This window comes from Micromys minutus (genome assembly GCF_963924665.1).
Source record: "Micromys minutus genome assembly, chromosome: 8".
NCBI lineage: Eukaryota > Metazoa > Chordata > Mammalia > Rodentia > Muridae > Micromys > Micromys minutus.
In genome coordinates, this window is record NC_137977.1 from 54,807,531 (window position 1) to 54,824,410 (window position 16,880).

Below are 16,880 nucleotides of genomic sequence, written 5' to 3' on the forward strand. Positions count from 1 at the left end.
ACGCCATTGCACACGGTCCCACTTCTAAACTATACCTACCACCTTTCTGTGTAATTTAATGGACACGATTTATTCGTTAAACCCACTGTGGTGTGGGATTTTGCTATCTCACTTTAAAAGTTTCCTAAAGCAAAATATGAAACTCTTAGGATAACTCCCAGAAGCTTTATGGCTTTGCCTTTTACATTTAGATCTGGGGCCTGCTTGGAATCTCTTACGAACTCGCTCTGAGGACGAGGTTCAAGTTTGTGCTCCTCAGCTAAACGCACCATTTCCAATCGCCATGACCCTCTGCCTTGTGGGGTAAATGGCTGCACATACTTAGAGCCACATATAAAGTGTGTACTTCGGTCCCTCTTTTTGAGTCCCAAATAAACATAATTATCACATCTTTTCCTGATGTTCCACTGTCTGTGTCATCTTCCAACTTGGTTCACTTTTATTCAGGTTAGTCTCCACTAGGTTGAAATGATCCCACCTCTAATTACATTCTATAAACAAATCAACATCTTGTATTTGAAATGCTATGTTAATTTTATCTCTTTGAAGGTACAGACATCACAAGGAGGGACAACGGGTAACTTGGCAGTACACCTTCTGTGTTACAAATCAGCATTTTCATCTGTGAACATAGTGAATTTCTCCACTTTCTCCAAGTCTTCTTCAGTTTGCCACAGTCCATGTTAATAGTTGCCTATGTGTAGGGTTTTTGTTATTTGATACAAGTGTTTAATGCTTACTAATACTTTGTAATTTTTTTAAAGAAACTACTTTATAACTTACTGCTATTATATAGAAATTTAATCTTTTGTGCCATCTAGGTACACAGCAATACAGACAGGCAAATTCATTTTTTAATTCTACAGTTTGTATATTAATGTGAATATTCCTCGAATGTGATTATGTAATCTCTAAGTTTAGAATTTACTCCTTTTTATCTTTACAGATTTTTTTCCTTTCTTCAATCACTGAAAAGAATTCTAATTACACTAGAACTTAACAGACATGGTGAAATCATTTTTTTATTTTTTATATAGGCTTTAATTTTAGGTTTTTAACTGTGTGTATGTGTATGTGCCAGTACATAGGTTTGTACCTTACTCCTCTCAGTCTACTCCTCCAGTTACAGCCTTTATATCCCTGTCAACCCATCTCTTCTATTTCCCCTTCCTATGGAGATACTTCCTTTCCTGTCGTCCTTGTGATGACTATGTAAACCCCCTCGGAATGTACAAACAGGCCCCTACCGTTCCAAATCCTAAAGATAAAAAGGTTTTCAGATGATGCCTGGTTTCTCTGATTTGCTGTTATCCAGTTATCCTGATATTCCCCAGCAAAGTATTTTTTAAGTGTCTTGATTGAGGGTTGTCTTTGTCATCACACTACTTTGGAACGTGCTGTTGGAGTGACCTGACTGCCTTTCCAGGAGATACTTGGTTTCAGAGTAAACTCATGTCCTCTGTGATGGTATGAATAGGAATGGCCCCATAGATTCACAGGGTTGAATGCTTAGCTCATAGGGCGTGGCACTCTTAGGAGGTGTGGCCTTGTTGGAGTAGGTGTGGCCTTGTTGGAGTAGGTGTGGCCTTGTTGGACTGTAATATCCATTTCTCTTATGTTTTTCAATTTGATGGAGTGCCATTTTTAAGTATGTCCCTTTGAGTCTCCGTATTCCCTTAATGCCTGTTGATATTTCTCCCTTTTCTCTTCTAATTTTATTAAATTGAATATTCGTTTTCCATTTTTAATTAACTTGCTAATGATTTATTATTCTTATTGATATTCTCAAAGAACCTACTCTTTTCATTGACTCTTTATATTTATTTGTTTTTTATTGTTTTGAGCCCTGGGTGTGATAATTTCTTGCCATCTTCTTCTTTTGGGCATCATTTCTTCTTTTTGTTCTGGAGTTTTCAATCGTCAAGCTACAAATGTGTGTGTGTCTGTGTGTCTGTCCTTGTGTATGTCTGTCCTCATGTGCCTGTGTGTGCGTCTTTGTGTGTGTGTGTGTCTGTGTGTTTGTCCACATATGTATGTGTTTGTGTGTGTGTCTGTGTGATATAAGCACTTAGTGTTGTTAACTTACCTCTTGGAATATCCTTCATTGTGTCCCATACTTTCTGGACATGCTATATTTCCATTCTTATTCAATTCTGAAATGTTTTTAAATTTCTTAATTTCTATAATTGACTTGTTTTTCACTTATTAATGAGTTGTTCATCTTCCATGAGTTTGTAAGCTTTCTGTTGTTGTTGATATCTAGATTTAATCCATGGGGATCTTTCTGAATTCTGCAGATGTGTTGTCCTGGATGTTACTGTGTTTTTGCACTGGTGTCTAGGTATCTGGATTTAGGATGACTGTAATTCTAGCTGTTTGATATCTGGTCTTGTCTTTATGGAGTGTCTTTATCTTGTTCTTTGGTTTTTGTTGCCCTGTCTGGATCTTAGGAGAGAATGGTAGTTGTATGTTGTCTAGTAAGAAGCGCTTCTGAATTCCTGCTACATGTGTCCACTGTAGGTCCAGGGAAGAATGTGTTTTTAGGTATTGGGGGCTGATAAGAAGGAACTGGGTTAGTCTAAATTGAAGGAAGGGGGCTTCAAGTGTTTATAGAAAGAAGGAAAGCTATGACTGCCCTCAGGGAGTGGAGTTAATGAGGGAAAACTGGCCCTTTCAAGTGGTCTGTCTTAGTCAGGGTTCTCTAGAGTCATAGAACTTACAGAATGTCTTTATTTACTGAGGGAATTTATTCTAATGAATTGGAGTCCAATTAATCCAACAATGGGCAGCTATGAATGGAAAATTCAAAGATTGAGCAGTTGCTAGTGGGTTCAGCTGGTCTTCTGTAGAAGTAGGTTCCAACAGATATGTTGGCATGTAAGAGTGAATCTTCCTTCTTCCAATGTCCTTATGTAGGCAGAAGACTTGGCTCAGATTAAAGGCATGTACCACCATGCCTGGATCTAGAACTTGCTTTGTCCCAGGCTGACCTTGAACTCACCGATCTGCTTATCTCATTCTCTTGGGATTAAAGGCTTATACTACCTTTCATGGGCCTAAGCTTTTCATGACCTCCAAGTCTCAAGATTTTCATGTCAAGATCCAGGTCAGAAGCCTGTGTCTTGCAGCCTCAAGATCTGGATCACAGGTGTGCTCTCCATTTCTGGATTGTAGTTCATTCCAGAATCAGTCAAATTGACAGCCAGGAGTAGCCATTATAATGGGCTCCTGACAGAGAAATTTGTTGGAAGAACGGAAACAGAGTGAAGGTGAGATGCCTGATTCCTAGACCAGCAGGTCCCCATGTTGAGAGTGCCTCCCTCCAGTTATTTCTGGTTGACCAAAAGCCAAAGGGATGGTGTGAATGAAGAGGGCTGGGTCTTGTAAGCATCTGTAAAGTCCCCAGGGAACAGAGACAGACAGGGAGGGCAACCTCTGCTGGTCTAGAGTAAACAATTATTCAAGCAAATACTCTCTTCACAATTTTGAAATGATCAAATATTTTCTTCTTTAGTATCTTCACATAGTCAATGATATTGTTCATTTTTAGTTATTATGTCAATCTTGCTGCCCTGAATCCTAACTTGATTGGGAAGTAGGTCTCTTTCTCTCTGGATCTAGTTTCACAATATTATGTTGGAGAGATTTACAAGGAAGAGAATGAAAGCCATTGGCCTTACTTGAAGTATTGTGGTTGTGTTCTCCTTAGTCTGATCAGGAGTGCCAGGCCAGCTCCTAGCAACAGGACACAGCTGATCAAATGCTGTTCTTAGTCACTGTCTCTGCCAACTGTGAACTGCTAGACCACAGGGCACTAACTCAGACAGAGCTCTCTTTGTTGTCTCAGACCGGGAGTTTGTTCAGAGATGTAGGAGGTGGTAGAGGGTCACCGTGTCTGATACATTCTGTTACAGGACTCCACAAAGTCACAATCACAGCCCAGGTGAACAAAATGGCCATTCATTCTCTTAGTAGACCCAGAAGCCCAGGTCTGCACTGCCGGCTATGGTAGTTTAAATAAGAATGGCCCCCTTAGGCTTGAATATTTAAATACCCAGTAGAGTTAGGAGGTGTGGTCATGTTGGAGAAACTGGGTCACTGGGCTTTGAGATTTCAAAAGCCTATGTTACCGCCAGTGTTTCTCTGCCTGCAGCCTGTGGGTCAGGATGAAGAGCTCTCAGCGTCCTGCCTGCCACTCTCCCTACCATGATCATAGTGGACTAATGTTCGGAAACTGTAAGTAATCCTTAAATTATATACTCAGTATATATATATTCAATTTATGTCTTCTTTTATATATCCCCTTCGTTGTGGTATCTCTTCAAAGCAACCAGAACACTAACCAAAATATAACATCACAGGATATAAAACATGTCCCAAACTTCAACTTCTGTTTCCTAGAGACACAGGTATCTTTTCTCCTTTAGTTGGCATACAACCTTCTATTTGACATCTAGAATTTGTGTCTGCATAACAAAAAGGAGTTGGTAAGGCACAAACTACAGACAGGGGTATGGTCTTAGTGGCAATAGTACACAGACTTTTTAAAATGCAGAGATGCCTTAGGTAAGATGGTACAATTTCTGGAAACCAGGCTGGAGAACAAGGCTGGAACAAGAACAGCTCTGGGACAGTCCATCACTCTGGACGGAGTCAAAGGCCTATAATCCCTATCAGCCTATAAGCTACTATCAGATAAAGTTCCTCTCCTTTACCTTCTTCTGTTGGTTGACATGTTTGGTGAAGAGGAGGTATCTGAAGTACTTGAACTAAATTTTGGAGACAGCTGCTCATTCAAGAATAAATACACATTGTAATAGCAGCCCTTGTTTGGCAATTTTAACTTTTTCCTTTTTTTTTCTGCAATAGTAATAATAATAATAATAATAATAATAGTAATAATAATACAACTATTATTTGTGGGTCATAAAATGTAATAACCATTATTATTGTTTTATTATTATTATTTATTATTATTGTTATCTTTTATGATCTTCAAACAAAACTGAGTCAGGGCCATGCAAAGTCCTTCTGTGATATAGGTCATAGCTATCTCGTCTTTGGCACTGAAGCCATCAGAGGATCCTCCTTGGGTAAAGAAAGGAAGGAGAGGAAGTGAGTTTGGGGTGTGCCACAGCCTCCTGTCCCACCCAAGGACAAGCTCCTTGGCCTCTTTCCTTGTTTGCTTTGTGTCGCAGGAGTGAGTCATAGTGCTTTCCAATGGGAGCTTCTGTTCTTAGGGCCTGTCACATTATAGTCTCTGTTGACATTTTCTCCAACAGAAGTCAGTGCTGCATAGTCACTAAGTCTGAGAGAGAGAGAGAGAGAGAGAGAGAGAGAGAGAGAGAGAGAGAGAGAGAGGGAGAGGAGAGGGAGAGGAGAAAACACACACAACCATTTCTATGGCAGTCAATTTATGATATGAACTGATGTTCTCAAAAACAAAAGCTATATTTACAGGAACGTATCACCTAGCTGACTAAGCAGAACATCGGTAGTTGCGCTAAGTTGGAACATTACAGGTCCAAACACAAGCTATGGAAAATTAACTTAGCCCCACTTCTGAATATGACCCAGTTTCCTTGTGACGACTTTGTAAACCCCCTCGGAATGCTCAAACAGACCTCTAGCGTTCCAAATCCTAAAGATAAAAAGGTTCTCAGATGATGCCTGGTTTCTCTGATTCGCTGTTATGCAGTTATTCTGATGTTCCCCAGCGAAGTATTTTTTAAGTGTCTTGATTGAGGATTGTCTTTATCATCACACTACTTTGGAACGTGCTGTTGGAGTGACCTGACTGCCTTTCCAGGAGATACTTGGTTTCAGAGTAAACTCATGGCCTCTGTGATGGTATGAATAGGAATGGCCCCATAGACTCACAGGGTTCAATGCTTAGCTCATAGGGCATGGCACTATTAGGGGGCATGGCACTATTAGGAGGTGTGGCCTTGTTGGAGTAGATGTGGCCTTGTTGGAGTAGGTGTGGCCTTGTTCGATTGTTGGAAGTATGTCAATGTGGAGGCAAGCTTTAAGGTCTCAGAAGCTCTGAACACAGATTCAATGGCTCCCAATCACATTAAGACCTTCACTCTGCCAACTCTGATGTAGAATGCTCAGCTTCTTCTCCAGAACCGTGTCTGCCTGCATGCTGCCATGTTTCCTGTGATGATAATTCCTCCTGCCAGACTTCGAAGAATCAACAGTCTCAACTCAAAGTCAAAGTCACTTCCTTTATCATGCTGGTAATTTAAGCGTTCCGCAGCATCAGATTCAAGTAGGAGCTGGCTGGTTGTCGTTCCTCTTCCAAGGTAGGGATGATTTTCCTCAGTTTCCCCAATTGTCTCAATATCCACACTGATACTCAGGATGTGCCCTGGCCGCTGTTGTCTGACACTGAAACTCTGGTGTTGTAGTCTGTATAGACAGCCTTAATGTTCTTGTCTCCTTTTCCAATCTCTGCCCCAGCATTCTTGCTCAGAGGCAAAATGTGCAATTTAACCATCTCATCAGTATTTCTAGATCTTTTGAAGACTTGCTCCTCTTCCATATTTTCTGCAGGGCACTTACCAAATTCATCACTGGTTTTGGTGTTGGGGAAGGTTTCTTCTGGCTGTCCGGTCTCCATTTTCTTGAATTAAATGGATCCACCAATAGGCAGCCATCGAGTTGGAGGCGATCACGACAGAGACGTCTATGCAGTGGAAAAGCAGAAAATAATGGCGCCTGCCAACTTTGCATCTTCTAATGAGCATGCCCATGCATGTATGTGTACTTACAAACACGTATGTACAACATACATACACACAAGTCAAAACAAAAGTAAAGGAAAGCTGAGTTTCAGGGTCCGCTAGACTTCAGAGCCGCTGAAGTGCAACCAGACAGTCTTTGGATAAAGAGTTTAAAGTTGACATTTTAGCTATGAGCTCAAAAGCACAGTTCTCATCTCAAAGGGAATAATAGATGCTTTCATTCTACAGCCAAATGCGAGTGAGCGTTGTAAAATGAGTTATTTTTAATATAAATGTAAACAGTGAATTAATCCGGTGGCTGTATTTCTTTACATTTGCTATTGTCCAGTAACCACATGGAGAAACCAAGATTTATTTTAAAGATTCACCTCACTATCTGAAGAGTGATCTATCAATCCTCTACACTAATCTGGCTACCTCCCAGCCGTGATTCCAAATATACTTGCTTTTTATTACTGGTCTGGCTCTTTGGGCTGCAGGTGCGTTTCCATGATCTTTCTCAAGACGACTCCTGGCTTCCACTCCCCTTCACCCTCATGGCAGATCTGAATCTTCCTCCTTCTTTCCCTCTCCTTCCCTGGCTGGCAGAAATGTTGTAAGACCCCGAGGAGTCTTAGCTCAGGAATTCGACCCACAGAACACAATTAGAGGATAGACTGCTGTCATAACAAAAGGGTTTTTTTTTCCATGTACATGGGGTTGCCCATCCTCACAGGGAGAGTCAACCTCGAACTCAAAAAGCACACCTCTTTTATCCTTTTTTGTGAGGGGGGTTAACCACTATTTCACCATTGGTCAGCAGTATAACTTTCAGAAAGAGGAGAAAAAGAAGGGGGGAGGGGTGGGGGAAAAACTTTGGCAGTAAGGTTGTTGACAATTTGCATTCTCCTTGGAATTCAGTACAGGGAGGGGTAGGGGAGGTGTTTCTTTCTTTCTTTTTTTTTTTTAAACTTTATTTTAAAAAACAAAAATAAAAGAAAAAATTTTAAACATTTTTGCATAAATGTATACAAATACAAAAGCAGTCATTTTTGTGTTGTCTTAACTCAGCTTGGTCAGTGTAGCTTGACCTGTCCACTAAAACTTTGTTTTTTTACATTTTCAGAACCTTGCTTATATATATCAAAACTTTGAGAGGTTTGTCCTTGTTTTGTTTCTCAGAATTGGGTGATTAGAGCATGGGTTAATTATGACATTCGTCAGGACCCTATCTAGGGCTTTCTAGAGGTCCAGGTGGCTATCAGTCAGTATATATTGTGTGTATGTTTTTTCTGAGAATTACTCTGGGCCATTGTTTTTATTTGTCAGGCACAGGTAGAATCTCATAGCCTTGGGATGACTTGGAAAGTCTCTGAGTCTGACTTCAGCCATTTCTGTGTCATTAGGGTCTCATATTCTAAGAAAGGGGTGTTTTGGAAAAGTCTCAGAGCCCCTAAAACCTTTTATTTTCTACATCAGAAATTCCATCCTATTCTTTCTTCTGCCAAGGCATTTGTGTGATCATCATCTATTGACAAGGCAGAGACCAAATGGTAAGAATGGTGTATATAAACCATTCTTGAAACAGGAGATTCTTGACTAAGCCATATCTGGATTGAAACAAGATACGAGGGCAGAGAAATCAGCATTTGAATAACTCAAAGGTAAATTTTACACAGTGCACAAAAATATTATGCCTACAGATGATAGATCACAAACAAATCTAGGTTACTCTAAGTTCTATATTTCAGTGTGGTAATGGTTTTTATCAATTATTTATACTAATCAAACAAGTTTCAAAATACATTGATGGGGCTGGTGAGATGGTTCACCCATTAAGAGTACATTCTGCTTCTTTTAGAGGACCAGAGTTCGGTTCCAGCATATTCCCCCAGAAGCCTCACAACCTGAGGATTGAACGTTCCCTCTGGCCTCTAAGGGCACCACATTGAATGTGTCCACACACAGACATAATTTTTCTTAAAAAAATCAAAATGTTTAAAATATATTTGTAATAACATCAGATATGCAGGTTTCATCAAATCAGGGAAGTCTCTACTGTATGCCTCAGGTGTTATCTGAGGACATTCTTACCATGTGGCTTGGTGAAGGCAACAGCATTGTGGGCATATTTTACGAAGGTTAACCTACTACTACAGGGTAAATGTTGGGTCACAAAGGTAAGCAAGGGACAATTATTACTAAGTGGTATTATGACAGGCCCAGATAATTTGACAGTTCTTTTCTTCATCAACACAGGTCTTTATCTCTCTAACAATCTTGTAGAGCCTTTAACATAGGGAAAACTCCCAGGGCAGAGGAAAGTGACATTTATTACTACTCTGGCCAAAGTGAAAACCTAGCTCATCAGCCTAAGGAAGCCCAAAGAGAGCAGAACTTCCTAAGTTCAGATGACTTCATTTACCAGAAAGGTTTGACATGCCATTTCTGGTAGAATACCCAATTTACGTACGGGCAGAATTGTTGTGTTGATGCTGTGTTTATTTTCCTGGTGCTTAGAATCAAATGTAGGCCTGTGCATACCATGTAGGAGTCTTACCATGGACATGTATCCCCAGCCTTGCCCATCAGTCTAGCTAAGTGTGCAGCAAATACCGAAGTCTAGAGTTTGTGTGTTCAGCTGGTTGGCATACCAGTGGGGTATTGTGGTTAGCAGTTTTTGATTGCGTAATCAGTAGGTACATATTTTGAATATCACACTTGGTTATGTCACGGTGTCTCCCCTTGTGATGTGAAAGGAGTTGTGTACAAAAGGCTTACCTGTTCAGACATACTTGTATATACAGGTTGACATGCTTTAGTTCCTAAACACTTGCCAAGTGACCTTATAACAATGATGGTTTCAGGTCCTTTAATGTCTTTTCATCCTTTCTTCCCCTAGATGGGAAAAAAATGGCATAAACTATTTCTGGGACCTCCTTCCTATTGTCCCATTCCTGTTTAACCTTCAGTAGTATGTCCTTTATTCCTGGTGGACTGGCCTTCTTGGTAGCTCCTAGGCTGTACACCCAGGTAAACGTGGATTTGGTAAAGTACACAGGATCTTACTCATGGCTTTGTGATTTCTTCAAGGACACCATTTTAGTCAGTGTGATAAGAAAATGCTGTAGGTTTATATTTAACTGGCTAAACAACCAGTGTTCGCTTCTCCCAATTTAAAGACTAGGAGTTTCAAGATCAAAGTGCACACAGATGTGAAACGTGAGACCCTCTTCCTCCTCTGTGTCCTCAGATGACAGATTCTTTCTCTCCCATTTCTTCTGACAAAGCCACCAAACCCCACAGGGCCCCAAGACCTAATCGATTTAAGAGAGATCCCATTTTTAAATAACCTTGGTCAGTTGAGATTAAAGGGGCATGAGGAAGATAAATATTTACTCTATTAGAAAAACTCACAATACTTAATGCAAGTCAAAAAAGCAGTTGTAAAGTAGGAAGCCGGTCAGCCCTGTGGGTTGCTCACTGTGCTTCTCTGCCTAGGTCAACAGAGAAATAGAGCTGCTACTCTGAGGAGTCCGGCCAGAAGGAGAGGGGGTGGGAGGATCCTCATCAGCTAGGTGGTACCACAGGCTGAGTGAAACCCAGGCTCAGGGGAGGAAGTCTACTGTTTATTGAACAGACTGGCAAAAGCAAACATGAGCAAAATAACAAGTGGTTGGTGGCATCTGAACTTCTGTGTTTAAGCCAAGAGTAAACATCCATGGCTATCTTTGGGTAGTGATTTTTGTTTGTTTTTTTTTTTTTTTTTAAGCATACATGTGTGAGCTTAACAGGCCATGGGAATTGGGGAACAGAAAATTCCCGCACAGCGTCAGCTTAAGCACATCCTTTTCACGTTCTTTCCTTGCTCTTTCTTGGCAAATATGTAATTCCACTAGTTTATTGTTTATTTTTAAATGAGTGAATGAATGAATGAATGAATTTAGTGGTGTGTGTGTGTGTGTGTGTGTGTGTGTGTGTGTAAATGTATGCAGACTTAGCATATCTGTACAGCTCAGAACCCAACTTTTGGCAATCACTTCTTTCCCATCATTTTGTGGGATCTGTGGACTGATTTCAAGTCAAAAATCTATACACGGGGGTACCTCACTAGTACCTCCCACTAGTCTTCATTAACTTTATAAATTTGCCTAGTTATTGAAAATAACTATTTCTTTAGTTTTAATAAAATATATTAAATTCTGAAAAAAAAATCTGTCAACTTTCACTTCTCCAGTTGGGCCACAAAAATCACCACAAATTAATTTGTCAAGAAAATACAGTTTCTGTTCCATGTGTTGGAATTGTTGGGCTCAAAGGAAAATTCTGAAAAGTCTTTTGATACTGAGGGCTTTGACAACAGTTCTCCATACCCTGTTAAATGCGAGAGGGTGAAAAAAATCTTGTTTTGTCTTGTGTCTTTGCCTTTCTTTTTACCTCAAAGACCTACATATTTCTGGGTCTTCAAGGGGACATAGAAAGTCACTGACACAGTTTTTCATGTAACAATTAGAACACGAAATGTAGAATTGCCTCATACCCAAATATCAATAAATACGAAAGTGCATGCTGAGGTAACTGAATGTGCAGCTAAATGAGAGATAAGAAAAGGACCCTTAACATAACCCAAATAATAATGTGGGGACGATACAGGAGGTAGAGTTCAGCCTTTCTGTCTGGTCACCTGGACCGAGTGAATTCGATGTGATGAAGACCTTTCGAGGAGAGGAAATAGTAAGGCAGCAGAGAAGGCTAGCCCACCTGAGTTTCATCAGGGAATCAGGGTCAGCATGGCTACAGAAGTCTGACTACTGTCATGCTGACCAACAGAGGATGGGATGAGGTGTGGGGGAGGGGCGTGTCCCAGCGGGTTTCTTCCTGCTTCTCCATGTGAGAGATACCAGACAGGTTGAATACCTACTTCACTGGTATACCTCACATTTCTAACGCTGATCATTACATCAAGGAAGGGCTAAAGGAACTGTCCAAGACAAGCCGAAGCAAGGCGACCTACACTAATGCCAGGTAGTATTTCCAATGGGATTTTGAGGGGAACTGGGAAATCAAGGGTATTAGCCCAAAAACTCGTGACATTTGCAGACAATTTGGGATTTGTCAATAGTAATGGACGTTGTTAATTTCATAAGTTTTCAATGAAGCCACCTCTAAGGAACTATGCACCTTAGGGGCTGTGGGTGATTCATTCGAGGGAACTCTTTCTCCTGATTTTGCAACTGTTTGGTTTCAGATCATCCCCAAATAAAATGTTTTATTAAACACACACACACACACACACACACACACACACACACACACACACACACACACACACACACACACGAGAAGTGAATTTGTGGACTTAGGGACACTACTAGAACATCATCAGCAGGGCCTGTCCTTAGCTAGAGTCTTTCTCCTGAGACAAGCGCCTTAGGGCGGTGTCTGGTCTTTCCACTGAGGTTCTACCGCCCCGGGCATTGGAGAGCCAGAGGCTCCTCCCAGAGGTCGGGACACCGGACTCTGCCCTGGGCGTGCCCGCCTAACTGAGCACTTAGCTGCCCACTGTCGCCAAACTACGGCTGTTGAGGACCCAATCCTGGGCTCTCTGCCAGGTTTCCGGAGGTGGAACAGGCAGAGGCCTCCTTTAACGCCCTCCAAGGTAGGCGATCCTGCGACAGCTGTGGACCGCTGCCAGGTTGGGGGACACCAGGTGACCTTGGCGCGGGCCACCGGGGGAGCTTTGCACCCCGGGGCGTTTCCTAGGGAAGAGGGGGGAAAGTCTTAGAGAGGTGAAGAGGGTGTTTTGTTGAACCTCTGCTCTGGGCTCGGGTCCCCTGGTGCAAAAGTTTCCAGGAAAAGAAAAAGTTGCCTTTCCCTTCCCTCTGTGCACACACCTGCTTGTTTATTTAGACTGTTGTAATCTAGTCTCTTAGAAATCCTGAGACGTCTGTCTGCCTGTTTCAGGGGTCCCGGGAAAGGTAACCCCGAAAAAGCTGCCGTCTGTCTGGTGTTCGTCTCCGCCTCCGCGCGGTTTAGCAGCAAAAGTGAGCAAAGCCTCAGTTATTCGCATGGACTTTCCTCCCTGCAGGCGCTGCAAGAGAACAGCCCCCTGCTAAAGAGTTTGCTACTCACTCAGCAGTCTGGTTTGTGGAGGGGCCTGGGGCAGCTTTGCAGGAGAAGTAGTAACTCCTGCAGGGGCAGTTCTGGTGCTAGAGTGGATCGTGATGGTTGTGAATTTTCAGACTCTTTCAGAAGGAAAGAGTGAACGTAAACTTCAGAGCCTAGAGCATGCCTCCGGGCCAGGACGTAACTGATGTTAGAGCATCGTATTACAGTTAACTTTAAGCGATGGATTGAGACCCCTGCCCCCCCCCCCACCCCGCCTCCGTCCGTCTGTCTGTGCGATATAAAGATTAACTTAATTAGATGATGCTTAGGAATGTCAAAAGGGGACTCTAGCCTCCGGACTTTACCCAATGCTATTAAATATTTAGCTCTGTGTAGACCGGTTTTCCAGAAACTTGAGCTGGGCCTGAGTGTCGGGTGCCCGAGTACACAAGTGACCAAGTGACCAAGTGACGCTGTTGTTCAATTGTTGGGGCGCCCTCCTCCCTCTGTCTACCTCCATGGAGAGGGACCAGGCAATAGGAGAGGGGGGAGGAGATAGAGAACTTGTCTCAGGCAGGGAAAAGCACTGTTGGTTTCCTCAACTCCAGAAATATTGGTAAGAGGCTGGGTGTCCTAAGACCCAGGCAGACTTATTAAGATTCTTAAATATGTTCTTTTCAAAGTAAATCGATCCTCCGCTCTAACTGAAAAGAGACTGAAACAAAGACAGCCGCGGTTCCACGACTTACTAAGAGAGACTAGAACCCGCATGAAACCCCACGGGATCATTCGTTAGCCTGGCTGTTTCTAATGAAGCTTCAACACTGGAGTTGGGCTGCAATCCCCACTTTTTTGCCAAAGTGCTTAAAAATGTAAGTTAGACTTACCCTTAAAAACATTTTAAGGCTGATAACTGCTGATAAGAGAAAGGATTTTGAAGAGAACGGAGAAGTGTTTAAAGTCGTAGGTTCAAGTGATTTTGAACTGAGACAGGTACATCCAATTTAGACGATCATTTACTGATTGAAACATTATAAATATATCACAAAGAACATGTGGGTTCATCCAGGTTGTAGTCTCTATTAGGAAGTCACCGAACAATGCCTGTGTCTGATTAATTAATTTAACCTGATTACATAGGCTTAATTATTGCTAAGCATAAAATCTGCCCTCTACATGGATTTGGAGAACAAAAGTTGGTTTGGGGCAGCGCCTGTGCTTAGTCTTTCAGTACACATTTTAATCGACTGTGAACTTGTGGAGCAGATCACAGACTTGTAAGGTCAGTACTGAATGTGCTCCTGCCAGGCACGACGTTCCATGTTGATGGGACAAGAAGAGACATTCCTCTAGGACTTCATACTCTTGTGTATCTGGAAGCACAGCAACAAACACCTGGCATGGAGAAGAGAACCTTCTTCCCAACAGAAGCCTCTCACTTATAACCAAATCTACAACTTAGAGAGGAACGCCATATTCGTTTGGCTAGTGCCGTTCTATTTTGTGTAGATTGGGCAAAAGCTTAGGAATTATGGATTCTAGGTTCGATATTATTAGCATGGAAGAATTAACACTAAAGAGTCAAACATCGGTTTTATGAGAAAACTCACTGAAAATTAAATGTGTTGCTGGGGAGCTGTTGGCAGGGCAGGAGAATCAGTCTTTGTTGAGGTCATGGGCCTGATATGTTTCACATGTTCCGGTCAATAGCACCATATTTATAGTCATGAGAGTGGCCTTGTTGGATTTAACGGCTATTGAGATAAATAAAAGACAGGAAGTTGTGATACAAGCTTTGGAGGGATATGAGCAGATCATATTTTCTTGTATATGTGAGTGAAACTCTCAAAGAAATTTTAAAAGTTGCTTTCCATTTAAGAAGGAGGAGGAAGTGGGATATGTTGGACTCTATAATACGTCATGAAACCATGCACCCTATACAATTTCTCACATATTCTTTGAGCTCCCCAGAAAGGCATGTGGCCTGGACATCATCTAGCCCATCTTTTTCAGGGGTTTTCCTTCTTTGACTGCAGGGAGCCACAGCTCGGGCAAACTGATGTGTGTGATAGTCATGTCAGGCCCAGAAGATTCCATTCCAAAGCAGTCTCCCCATCACCTGTAGTAGCTCATTTGCAGAAGGTTGACCAGGTATGCATCCACGGGCTGTGCCCGCCGCAGAAAGAAGGCTCATGTTGAGAGCACCTCGGCTCTTATGATATAAACATACCATTTAGAGGGCAATTGGACGACAAAACCATTTAGCAAAGTAATAATAGAAAGTTTCACCCCAGAGCGTAGAACTACCCCAGCTGTGGGCTTTTGACTGGGATTATGGCACAAGGCCTGAAATTCCATCCTGGGGAGCAGGCCTCAGAAAGCAGTTAATAACTCTCCCCCAAAACAGTCAAGCCACTAAAAGATCAAGAGTTCATCTTGCTTGGCAGGTTTTATTGCTGCATGTAGGATCCTGACCTGAGCCTCCAGAGAGGCTTTAGCTGGGAGGGTCCTGTATGTATAATGACAAGCAAACCCTATGATGCTTAGATATTATATAGTTTATTGTACTTTCGGTAATATTTCATCTTTCTTCGAAAGAGATACCTTATATTTAATAACTGGGAATTTTCTCTAGGACTTACCCATACTCCAAACTTATGCATGTGTGCACAAGAGTCCCCACATGCATGCTGGAACAGAATTAGTTGGGATCCTCTGTTACTTACATGCCTTTGGTGGCCTGTACTTCATTGTCATGTGAACCTTGTCACCTGAGGCTTTTAGGCAGACACTGGATGTCAGCATTGTGCTGTGTAATGTCATAGAACAAGTGTGATGCTTAGTACTCTAGGCGTATGCAAACCCTTCAAGGTTTGGGAGAGGTGCTGGCCCCGCTCCCCACGACCTGCAGGGCTTTTATTCTTACTTTTGCAGTTTAGCTGATATCTAAGTATATGTTTATCTTGGCGATCAAAAGTGAACAATTTTGTTAGCTCAGAACCAAAAAGTCTGAAACCTGAAAGAAAAAATCAGAAAATGTGGCAAAACTGGTCTGGGCTCCTACTTACAGGACACAATCGTTGATGAATGGCTTTTCTGATGAGGATCTACTGGAAGGATGTGGAATCAATCCCCAGAATTGATAAGGAACTTGAAGAACTAGGTTTGGAAAGTGGGGGTGGGGGGGTCCCTGTCCAGCTCATTGCTAGATTAGGACTTTGGGACTGGGGTGCAGGGAGCAGGTGAGGTCCCCCAGAGGTTCCAATGGCCACCACTGCTGGACTTCCTGCTTCTGAACTCAAAGCAGGGTCCTTCCTTGGTGAATTTGTAAGTTTTCTTTCAAGCATCAAGCAAAGTGCAAATGGAGATTCTGTCAATCTGGGGACATCCTGCTCTGGGTAGCCAGTGTCACCTGAACTGTGCTGTGTGTCACAGCATGCTCAGAAACAGCTCCAGAAAACCCTGTACCCCCCTTTCTTCTCTTTCACCTTTATGCCCTTTCTCCAGGTAGCCTCTGGGTTTTCCTCCATTCCAGACTTCTCTCCAGTGAGGAGTTCCTGGGTTGGCCTTACTTGTGTTTATTAAGAGCACCACTTCCTTTTCTCCTGCTCCCTCACAGTCGTTCACTCCTCTCTGCCTCCCTTCCTGAAGAGCCCAGTGTAACAGCCCTGAGAGGCCCCTCCTGTAGACAGAGTTACCACCACACCAATGTGCAGGGCATGTCTACTACAAGACGGATGAGTCAACTGTTAGGTAAAGAAATAAAATCCTCTTCTTAATGTTTCCTGACTGTAGATAACCTTGTTTTATATTCCTAGAGCAGCCATGATCTAGAACCACTGAGTAGCTTAGATAGAAATTTGCTACCTTGTCATTCTGAGGATTTGACATCTGAGATCCAGGCCTTTCCAGGTTAGATCCATTGGAGAGCATGAGAAGGAGTCTGTGTAAGGGTCCGAAAATCACTGAAGGAAGACCCCAGACTCAGTTTGCAAAGACAAAGAACATTTATTCTCCAGAACAACCAGCATGAGGAGATAAACT

The 16,880-nt window shown here is 42.3% G+C and overlaps 1 protein-coding gene across 1 annotated transcript in view; it reads left to right on the top strand.

The window, feature by feature from the left end:
* The first annotated feature begins 12,284 nt into the window (after window positions 1-12,284).
* CCDC68 (coiled-coil domain containing 68) overlaps window positions 12,285-16,880 on the top strand; it is a 40,970-nt gene continuing 36,374 nt past the window's right edge. The window contains exon 1 of the mRNA XM_080919815.1: window positions 12,285-12,387. The gene's annotated coding sequence lies outside the window, so the exon portion shown is untranslated. The remainder of the gene's footprint in view (window positions 12,388-16,880) is intronic.